Source organism: Bos mutus, chromosome 13 (genome assembly GCF_027580195.1).
Source record: "Bos mutus isolate GX-2022 chromosome 13, NWIPB_WYAK_1.1, whole genome shotgun sequence".
Taxonomy (NCBI): domain Eukaryota; kingdom Metazoa; phylum Chordata; class Mammalia; order Artiodactyla; family Bovidae; genus Bos; species Bos mutus.
Window position 1 is genome coordinate 11,818,644 of NC_091629.1, and position 11,424 is coordinate 11,830,067.

Here is an 11,424-nt window from a genome sequence, read left to right on the forward strand (position 1 = left end):
TTTGTACCTTCTCTGGTGTTTTTGTTCTTTATATGTAAATGAAAAGAATTCCCTTGATTTACATTGTCTCAGCAGTCAGCTTCCCTTTGTAGAGGAGTCTGTCACATACTGGACGCCTTCCGACCTGGGGGGTAGTGAAGGATAGGGGAGCCTGGCGTGCTGCAGTTCATGGCATCGCAAAGAGTCAAACACGACTTACTTAGCTATTGAACAACAACTATCACACATAGTCAAATTACTTCCTTGAGTAAATTCTGACTTTGCAATTTATCCCATCCACAGCAGAAGCTTCAGTGTAGTATCCTTCTTGTTCTTGTTTGTTTCTCTGTGCTCTCTTTTAAACTTGCTTACCTTGCTTAAATAGAAACATCAGTGAATCTAAGCTTAAAGGAAAAGAATAGCCAGTTATAAACCATAATGATGATTATTCTACAACCCTTCTTCAATTTTCAGAATCAAAAAAAATAATAAACTTCAGATTTTCTAAATTTCTTTCACATGTCAATTTTTTTTTTTGAACAAACACAAAACCTGGCAAGTTACTGTTTTGGTTCTTACAGGCTTCCCTGGTGGCTCAGAGGTTAAAGCGTCTGCCTGGAATGCGGGAGACCCAGGTTCGATCCCTGGGTCAGGAAGATCCCCTGGAGAAGGAAATGGCAACCCACTCCAGTACTCTTGCCTGGAGAATCCCATGGAGGGAGGAGCCTGGTAGTCGCAAAGCCATGGGGTCGCAAACAGTTGGACACGACTGAGCAACTTCACTCACTATGACGAAGAAAACAGAACCAAGCAGAGTAAAAAACAAACAAAATCAAAGAAACCAATAAAATTAAGAAATGGAAGAAAAAAAAGTCTAACCTTTCCAAAGAAGATTCAGTCTGAAGTATTTTTCTCAGTTTCATCCTCAGTTATGTCAAAGTTTAGAATAATACAGATTTTTTTGAAGCAACCGTTTGATTTCTGGTTTTCATACCAAGATGTGTTTTATGGAAAAAAAGATAATAAAACAAAAAATAATTCTTAATTAAAAAATTTTTACAGTTACATTTGAAACTTTACAAGGAGTAAAGCTGAAACTTCCCACTCTGGAATCTCACCCCAGAGGGGTACCACTCTCACCTTTCTGGCTTTCTTCTGTGTCTCCTGCATTGGCTGTTGGATTCTTTACCGGTAGCAGCACCTGGGAAGCCCCTAGTTTACTCTGCTATTCCTTGATTTTTGTTTGCTGTTCTTCATACTGCCTTTTGATTTCTTCCTACAGAAAATGAACTGCTCACCTATCCACCTCCACCAAACAAACGATATGATTACGGGTGGCCTTGGCCTGCCACAGCTTGAAGCCGGGCTTCAGGGCTGCGGCAGTGAGAGCACCAAATCCTAGCCACTAGATCAGCAGTCAGTGACAAGGTCCAGGCTTTGCAGAAAAGAATTCCCACAAAGACGGAAGGTAGTGAATTGAAATATTTATCAGGAGGAAAAGTATAGTATGTGTGGACAGACATAGGCACAGACTCAGAGAGTCCCTGAATCGCACCCTCGTGGCAGTGTGAATTACTTTTATGAGGCATTTCTTCCAGTTTTCCTTTGGCCAATCATTTTGATTTCTTGGTTCAGAGTCCGTACTTAGTAGACCTCAGGGTCCTCTAATGTGTGTGCACACATCTCTTAGCTAAGATGGATCCTACTGAAGAGACCTGTGAGTAGAGCATCCCTTAGCATCTCTTCCCTTTGACTTCCAAGGAGACTTTCTGTGCACGTATAGTCAGGGAAGTCTCCTGATTTTGAGAATGAGAAATATGTGGTCTGGCCAGGGCCCAGCCTTCTCTCGTAATTGTCCAGCCGATCCATAGGGAATAACCTCCTATCTATTTACCCTGGGGAGGGGGTGCCCATCTCCCTCCTGCCTCAAAACCATCTTCCCTCCTCTCAGTGTAGTTACAGCATAATCAATTAACCTTCTATGACTCATTATTAGCATCTTAAATCTAAATATCAAAGCCACACAAGGTTCTATCATACAGATTTTCCCAGATAATTTCCTTTGCTTTGTTTGCCTCTGAATCATCCATACACTGTCCTGAGCAAACAGCCAGTCTTTGGAGAGAGGTGGCTGACCTGCTCCGGAAGTCCAAGTAGAGCCTCTCAAGGAAGTCTGTGAATGTTGGTGCCACTTTGGGACCCCTGTCTGAGAGACTCCTACTTCCTGCCAATTCCTGGGGCTTTCTGGGGTTCTGCAGACAGAAGCTGGCTCTCTACCAGCAGTCTAGGGTTTCCACCTTATTCATACTGCTGAATCAGGTATCACTCCCCAACTTGTTCAGTCTTTGTTGACATCTTTTGTCTGTTGTCATTTCCTCCCATTCTCTTAGTTCTTGTGTGTTTGGTCTTTTTTAATCCTTCAATATCCTTTGAGTATGGTTTACAGAGGGAACACAAATAAATGCATTTACCCAAACCACCATGATTAACAAGAAGGATTTATGCTCATTATTTGTAAAGCATGATTTTCTATTTTTTTTTTAAACATAACTACTCCCATTTCTCTTTTGTCCACTTCAAGTTGTCTGCAGGTAAGTTTGATTAACTACTTGGATGGATTTTTTTTTTAAGTGGAGCAACATTCAGTCCCAAGTAAACTGTAAAGTAGATGAAATTCATGGTCAATGTTTTTGCCATTCTTTCGCCATTTTCCCCACTTGATGGCACCCTTCTTCAAGATCCATTATCTTCATGTTACTCTCCCTCTCTCTGTCTCTCTTACTCAAAAAGAAATTAGATCTTAGGGGCAAGAGAGAAACACATGAACTTATTCATACTAGGGTGTAAATGATTGATATTAAAAAGTGCTTCTTAGAATTTTAATACAATGAAAAATTCTACATTGATGTAAAGGTAAACTGGAATTTCAAAAGATGTAGTTTGGAAACTCTGGAAACAGGAATGTGTTGGGAGAAGAGTGGAGTTGAGCTAAAAATGAGAGAAGGGGAAGAGAAAAGGAAGTAAGAGGGATTGATGAAGAAGAAAAGATTGGTGATAATGTCCAATTTCAACAAATAATTTAACATCTTTTTTCCTAGGTATGCAGATTTGGAAGAAACCAGAATATCTATATTAAGAAAACAAAGTTCTCTATACTGGAAAGACTATGGATGGGAAGATTTGGGAGAATGGCATTGAAACATGTATAATATCATGTATGAAACGAGTTGCCAGTCCAGGTTCGATGCACGATACTGGATGCTTGGGGCTGGTGCACTGGGACGACCCAGAGGGATGGTATGGGGAGGGAGGAGGGTTCAGGATGGGGAACACATGTATACCTGTGGTGAATTCATTTCGATATTTGGCAAAACTAATACAATATTGTAAAGTTTAAAAATAAAATAAAATTAAAAAAAAAAAGAAGCTAGGAAACAAAACAAAACAAAAAAACAACAGACATGGCATTACGAAGATAACAATGTCACAAAAATCCTATTATGTTTTATAACAAAATTATAACAGTGTCCCCAATTCTACTTATACACCAACCTAGTTAATGTGAATACAGGACTTGACTTTTCTGGTTAACGACATCAGGAGCTAGAACAGCGTTCAGGTTTCACATCAGAGAAATAAATTTCTATGCACAACTGCAGTGCAAATGTAAAGGAAAAGAAGCCAGTGTTTACCAGAAAGATAGTACTGTTTTTGACATGATAGCAGGAAACTCTACAAAATACTAGAATTAAACCTTTTAAGATTCATTATCTCTAAGGTAAGGAAGGGGTCAGTATAAGCACAGAAACTGAAGTAGGACCCTCTTGCTTTAAAAAAAGTTTTTAAATAAAGAAAAGAAACAACAAAAACTATTTTGTGAATCAACTTAACTATGCATCTTAAAGGATGTTTGGATTTTTTTAAGGCTTTTTTTTTTTTTTATGTGAACCAACTTTTAAAAGTATTGATTTGTTACAATATTGTTTCTGTTTTGTGTGTGTGTGTGTGTGTATGTTTAGCTGCAAGGCATGTGGGATCTTGGCTCCTCCACCAGGGATTGAACTCACCTCCATTCCCCCTCCAACTCCCCACATTGGAAGGCAAAGTCTTTAACTACTGGACTGCCAGGGAAGTCCCATGTTTGGATTTACTTGGAGAGAAATTTTAATCTTCTCATCTGTAAAATGAAGCGATGGTCCTACATCCGTGGTTACCAATGCAAGTGTGTGAAGCTTGCATTAAATTCCCACCATTCCACAGGATAGTGAGAAAAGGAGCTTCATGAAGCCAGCTCTGCCCAATTTAAATGACTGTCCTTTATTCTGTGTTCCATCTTACGTGAAATAGTGATGACAACAGATGGTTATTTATCTCTTCATCCTCCTTCTCCCCTTCCTGTTCCTACTTCATCTTTGGATTTTTCTTATTAACAAAATTTAAAAGTTGATAAATATCAATTGGTCACCAACAACAAAAAAAAAAAATGGAGAAAAAAATGGAAAACACCTATGTTCAATTATATATATCTAAAGTCTCTTCCAATTTTGATGCAAGGGCTTCCCTGGTGACTCAGATGGTAAAGAATCTGTGTGCAAGGCGGGTGACCTGGGTTTGATCCCTGGGTCAAGAAGATCTCCTGGAGAAGGGAATGGCTACCCACTCCAGTATTCTTGCCTGGAGAATTTCATGGACAGAGGAGGCTGGCGGGCCACAGTCCATGGGGTCGCTAGGAGTCAGACACGACTGAGCGACTTCACTTTCACTTTTCACTTTCATGCATTGGAGAAGGAAATGGCAACCCACTCCAGTGTTCTTGCCTGGAGAATCCCAGGGACAGGGAGCCTAGTGGGCTGCCGTCTATGGGGTCACACAGAGTCAGATACGATTGAAGCGACTTAGCAGCACTGAGGTGCTTTTATTCATTCTGTAAATCAACTGTCCATATCAAAGAATAAGAATAATAATTACGTGAAATCACTTCAATGTGTAAGTTTTTCAAACAACATTGCTCACCTTGATTTTGTTCATATTTTAAGATTATGTATCATTCTCCCTCTCTCTGTCTTGCACGGATATTACAGCAGGTTCTCTCTGGCTGAGTACATCAAGTTAATATCCATTAGGAACTGGCAAATCCAGTACCAGTACCTAACTAGAACACACGTTTTATAATTTTTTATCATAAAGGTGAGTTCTGAGAGATTTAAGCTCCTGCCCTAGCTCTGTATTTCACTTTGGGACTCACTGTCCTGGTCTATAAGTGGGAAGAACATCTCATTAGGTTCTCAGGACACTCTTGTGAGATAGATAACAGTCAGGAAAGTCCTCTGTAAAATACAAAGCACTATAAAAATATTATAAGATATGTTCAAATTTAATAAACACTTACTAATGTGGAACTTCCAGACCTACTCTTATTTACTTACAGCATATAAGTCATATACCACAAATTACTAAAAATTTCCATTCTTCATACACCCACTAGCTTTTCTATTTTCTCCCAGTGGCCTTTATACAAAAAGTCTTTGCCTTCTCAGAACTTCCAGTGAGAGGTCCTTCTTTAGGTGGTCCAGTGGTTAAGATCCTGCACTTCCTATGTAGAGGGTATGGGTTGCATCCCTGGTTGGGGAACTAAGATCCCACATGCCAAATGTGGTGGTATGGTGTGGCCAAATTTTTTTTTTTAAGTCTTTGCCTTCTAAAAATGACTCCATGAAGCAATCTCATTATGGTGGATAATTAAGAGCTCTGTTACCTTATGGAAGCCACCTAAATTTCTTCTTGAACTTTTCTATGGAATTAATTTTCCTATACTTGTTCAGTTTATAGGAAGAAGTCAAGGTCCATAAAACCAAATGAACAGTAGACAGTGGTTAATTTGCTGTTGTTAATTGGTTTGAAGGAATCTTAGCAGCTACAAATCTATTAGTAGGTAGATATAGGGACTTCCGCCAATGGTTTTCCCAATATTTCAAATATAAAAACTCTGAATGTCAAAATACCACCAGAACTGAAAAATGAAAAATGACCAAAAAACTAGAAAATTAGTAACACTTTTAATTCATCTGTACATTCCTAATCATAACAGCATCTGTATACATTTGAGAATTAGCAGAGAGATGATAGTTGGTAAGTATGGAGATTAAGAGGCCTCAGTAATTTCTGACCCACAAGTAGGCAACCACTGACCTACAGCTGACCCTGCCTATGTTCTTCTGTCTTCCAGTAGGTGGCTCAGTGCTAAAGAATCCACCTGCAATGCAGGAGACGCAAGACATGGGTTTAATCCCTGGGTCAGGAAGATATCCTGATCCCTAGAAGTATTCTTGCCAGAGGAACCTGGCGGGCTATGTCCATGGGGTCGCAAAGAGTTGGACAAGACTGAAGTGAATGAGCACAGTAGAGAATAATGAACTTTTCACTTTAAAAAAAAAAAAATGAGAGGAAATAAGAAAAAGTCAGACATGGCTGTGACAAGTTTCTGGCTTATTGGTTCTCTTGTTAAATCCGGGAATTGATAAATTTTTTAATCCAAATTATCTTCAGTTAGAAAATACATTTTTGCAAGTTATTGAATCTTTTAAACATTCTAATTGTAAAGCATTTACTATCTGTGACAGTGATTCTCAACAATATCAGATTTTTAATTAATTAATTAAATTTGCTGTGCCAGGTCTGAGTTGCAGCATGTGAGATTTAGTTCCCTGATCAGGGATTGCATCCAGGCCCCCCTGCATTGGCAGTATGGAGTCTTAGTCACTGGACCCATCAGGGAAATTCCCCAATAGTATCAGATTTAACAACCCTTTTTATAAGGAATATTCCTAATGTCCCCCTTCATAGCCTACTTTGTTTATTTATGACACCAGAACGAACAAGCCCAAACAGCAATTTATTACTTTCATGATTCTGTGGGTTCACATGGCAGTTCTTCTGTTTGGTGTGATGTTAAGTGAGGCTCAGGACAGCTAAGATGTCAAAATCGTCTCACCCACACAACTGGAGTTGGTGCTGGCTGGAAGCTCAGCTGCAGATCAGCGCAGACCGTACCTCTCTTCCAGGTGAGTCCCTCTGCGTGACTTCTCAGGCCTCTTCACAGCATGGCAGCTGGTTCCAATAATCGGGGTACTTGAGACCTCCTTGGGGTCCAATGGTTAGTACTGCACATGTCCACTGCAGGGGGCGCAGGTTGGATCCCCAGTTGGGGAAGTATGATGCTGCATGCCACACGGCACAGTCAAAAAAGAAAAAAAAAAATCTGGCTACCTTACTAGATCTTTAGTGTAGTCATACCTGAGCATTTATATATTGAATACACATTTTATGAATTATTTTCTTCTATTCCTCTGTTAAATTACAGTTGGGGTGCTGCTTTCATTTTTTAAAACATTGGGCCTCAGATTCTATTATGTAAGAATTTCATTTCACGATATGTGATAGATGATGCTTTCAGAGACGGCTACAACAATCTCTCCCATCTCACAGGTTCTTTGACAATATAACCTCGCCACTCCAACACCAACAGATGAGGCTCTTTTGCCTTTCCTTGAATTCGGGCAGAATCCAGTGATCTGTTTTGACCAGTAGAATCCAGCAAAAAGATGCTGTGTAACTTTGGGGGTCTTAAGTTGTGTCATGGCTTAAGAGATTTGCAGTTTCTATCTTTGCTCCAGGGAACAAAAGATTTCATTGCCTTTGCAGTAACTGTACGACTGACTCCATTAATACCTTATTCAACTAACTGTGTACATCAGAGCCAGGACTAGGGTGAAGGGAGAGGGGTACTCACCTTGGGCACAAAATTTAAAAGTCTCCTTAAATTTAAACTCAGTAATCAAGATCAACAATATTTTGATACAATCTTTTAAAACATCCAATTAGTGCCAAAAAAAAACCCTTATGATGAAGAAAGTAACAAAGTTTTAAAGATAAGATACACAGAGTAAGTTTTCCAGTAATTCTGACACAATATCTTTATGTCATTTAATGACATTATGTCCATAACGACTTTTCCTAAATTATGAGTCTTTATGTGTAGCTTCTGATAGAACTTTTCAGTACTACTTTATAGTGAAGGGCCACTGATTTATACCAGTGTTAATGTACTATTAACATATTTGTAGTAGGATATGGCTCAGGGTGTCTTTTCTTTTTTTTTTTTCCTATTGAAACAGAGTTGACATACAACATTGTGTTAGTTTCAGGTGTACTACATACTGATTTGACATTTGCACACATTAGGAAACAATCATCATGAGAAGTCCAGTAACCATCTATCCTCAGACTAAGTTATTATAGTATCATTGACCATATTCCTTAATTCAGTGCATGTTTTTTAAACTCCAGCAGCAGGGCTCCCCTGCTGGCTCAGTGGTGAAGAATCTGCCTGCCAATCTAGGAGACATGGGTTTGATCCCTGGTCCGGGAAGAACCCATGTGTTGCAGGACGATTAAGCCCATGTACCACAACTACTGAAGGCTCCATGCCCTAGAGCCTGTGAGCCACAAGAGAAGCCACTGCAATGAGAAGCTTGTGCAAGGCAACTAGAGAGTAAACCCCATTCACAGCAACGAGAGAAAAGCCCATGCACCAACGAAGACCCAGCACAACCAAAAATAAATAAAATAATACTTTTTTTAATAAAAGGGTAGGGGTTCCCAGTGGACCCATCTAATTAAAAGAAGAAGAAGAAGAAGAAAAAAAACTCTAGCAGGACTCAAGAGTATTTTTCATTGTGCAGAACAGAGTTAAGTTTGGGGTAACACCAAACAAACTGCCCCCTCTCTAAGGGCCAGTGGCACCCCACATATCAAATCATTCTATCAACCCTAAATGCGCCTCATTTCCAAACTCTCTGGCAGTGCAGGGGCTGCCCTGAGTGAGAACCACTGGAGATGCTCATCAGAGTATGAGTGAATCGTGATTATGATTATGAGTGAATCATACTCTGATGATCAGGCTGTATGTAAGCTGATACATACAGGCTATATGTAAGCGTGTTTTGAAAACTGTCTTGGATACACATTTAAGGTTGATGTGAACTTTAATTAAGTCACACATAAAGGCTCTCTGGGGTTTTTAAAAATTAAAGAGCTTTTAGATATGATAGTGCACGTCCTGCTTTAAAGACTAGACAACGATAAAAGGTTAAAGCTGAAGCAACCACACACTAATCACAATATATTCCATTTAAAGCCCTCCATTGGAAGAGATATAACAACTGTACTGTTATTCATCTCTTTCTTTTGTCTGGCCACAATTAAGGTAATTAAGGGTTATGAAGTTCTATTTAGTTGTGTCTTTCACAATTTTGTTCCAAATTCAGGCTTTTTGATTTGAATGGAATGTCGTGCATCTCAAGCAATTGTTTCCTCTGCGCTAATTCACAATGATATAGGCATACCTTGTTTTATTGTGCTTCACCTTACGGTCTTTCATAGATTTTATTGCACTGTTTACAGAGTGAGGCTTCTGGCAACCCTGCCTTGGGCAAGTCCATTGGGGTCATTTTTCCAAGAGCATTTGCTCACTTTCTATCTCTGCATCACATTATGGTAACTCTCACAGTAACTCGAACTTTTTCATTACTATTGTATGTTAGGTTATCCATGACCAGTAATCTGTGATGTTACCATTATACATTTTTTTAGCATTTTTCAGCAATAAAGTATTTTAAAATTAAGGTGTGTACATTTAGGCATAATGCTAGTGCACACTTAATAGTGTGCTACCACACACTTGAAAGTGTAAACATAACACTTATATGCAATGGAAAACCAAAAATTCATGTGGAATACTTTACTGCAGTAATCTAGAACCAAATGCATGATATCACTGACATATGCCTGTAATCAACTTTTTATTCCCATTTGTACAGAAAAAAAAATTTACAAGAAGAAATGTCCAAAACTCCCGTACATTAAAACAAAGTCCTAAAACTTACAGATTTTGTTATGATTACCAACTCTGAAAGCACATATAAATTCTAAGATGCTTTTATTTTGTTCTGTTTAGGAAATGGCAAAAATCTAATTAAGTCAGATTAACTGAAAACAATTTCAGGTGCACCCCTAAGATTTTCTCCCTCCACGTTAATGGTGGGTTACTTAATGCCACTTAAAGGTACATGCTTTTGAACACATCACTTCTTAACTCCGTGTCCCAAACATTTAATTATGCATTTAATTTAACTAAGGGCTTCCCTGATAGCTCAGTTGGTAAAGAATCTGCTTGAAATGCGGGAGACCTGGGTTCGATCCCTGGGTTGGGAAGATCCTCTGGAGAAGGGAAAGGCTACCCACTCCAGTACTCTGGCCTGGTTGCAAAGAGTCGACCAAGCGACTTTCACTTTCATTTTAATTTAACTAACAGCTATAATCATAATATTCTAGGCACTTCTAATTGCATATAGGTGTCTTAGATTATTAAAACAAAAAGACTTTACTAAAAACATCCCAGAATTCTTGGTTATTTGGATAATTAAGAATCAGGGGTGGTGTTCCCAGGGCCATCAACTATAATGTTCTGCAGACTTGACGGTTCCTTTGAGCTCTGTAGGATTTTGTTTTCCAAAAACTTGTTTCAGTTCCAACAAAGGCAGTTAACTAAGAAATAACTTGAACCGTCTATTTTTTCTGTTGTCCTACAACACCTTACATTAGAATTCAAAGACATTAAAGAATAAGGCAGATTGCCTACTGAGATTCCTAAAACATGTAGTTTTCAGATGGCCTATAAAAATCTGATCCCTTATTTTATAAAATGCTGTAATAGTAGAAAATATATGCCAAATAAACTGTCCTTTTTTTTTCCCTTTGTTTTTTAACTAGAAGTCTCCAGTGAGGCTTTTTAACCTAATTATTGATTTATGATCTCAAGACTCTTTCATTAGGAAGTTTTCTTCCCATTTTGGTAATCTATTTTTGGCACAAGAATCTAGGCCAAATACAAAGTTTCTTGAATAATTTCTGGAATGAAAACTGTTGAATGTTCTCTATAAATATACTCTGAGTTTAGAGCATTAAAATGGTATTAAAAACTCAGTCAATACAAAGTACGCTGTTATACACTCCAATAAAATATGTCTTCAAGGCAAATTTAATGGGACTGTTGGCTACATCCTACAGTATTGCAAAATTTTGTTTCATTTGAAGCATGAAATTTGGTGAGTATCAAATTCATCTTTCTGAGTCCTCTATGAATATAACTTTGGTGTTTATCATCCATCACTAACATTTATTAATTACAATCCTTTCTCTCAAGAAGTTTAAGACATGGGAAAAGGTATAAAAGATAATGTAAAGCCATTGCTATTTGCATACAGTGTGAACATTTATATAGAAATTCCAAATTGGAAAACCAGACGAGTACTTAAAAATATTTTCTAAGTTTGGTAAATGGCTTATTACTACAGGCATTGCTAAGTTGCTTCAGTCTTGTCCAAC

At 38.4% G+C, this 11,424-nt stretch overlaps 1 non-coding gene across 1 annotated transcript; it reads left to right on the top strand.

The window, feature by feature from the left end:
* Positions 1–563: 563 nt before the first annotated feature.
* TRNAS-GGA (transfer RNA serine (anticodon GGA)) lies at positions 564–636 on the top strand. The gene has a single exon. It is a non-coding gene; the product is annotated as a tRNA-Ser (tRNA).
* The last annotated feature ends 10,788 nt before the right edge of the window (positions 637–11,424 follow it).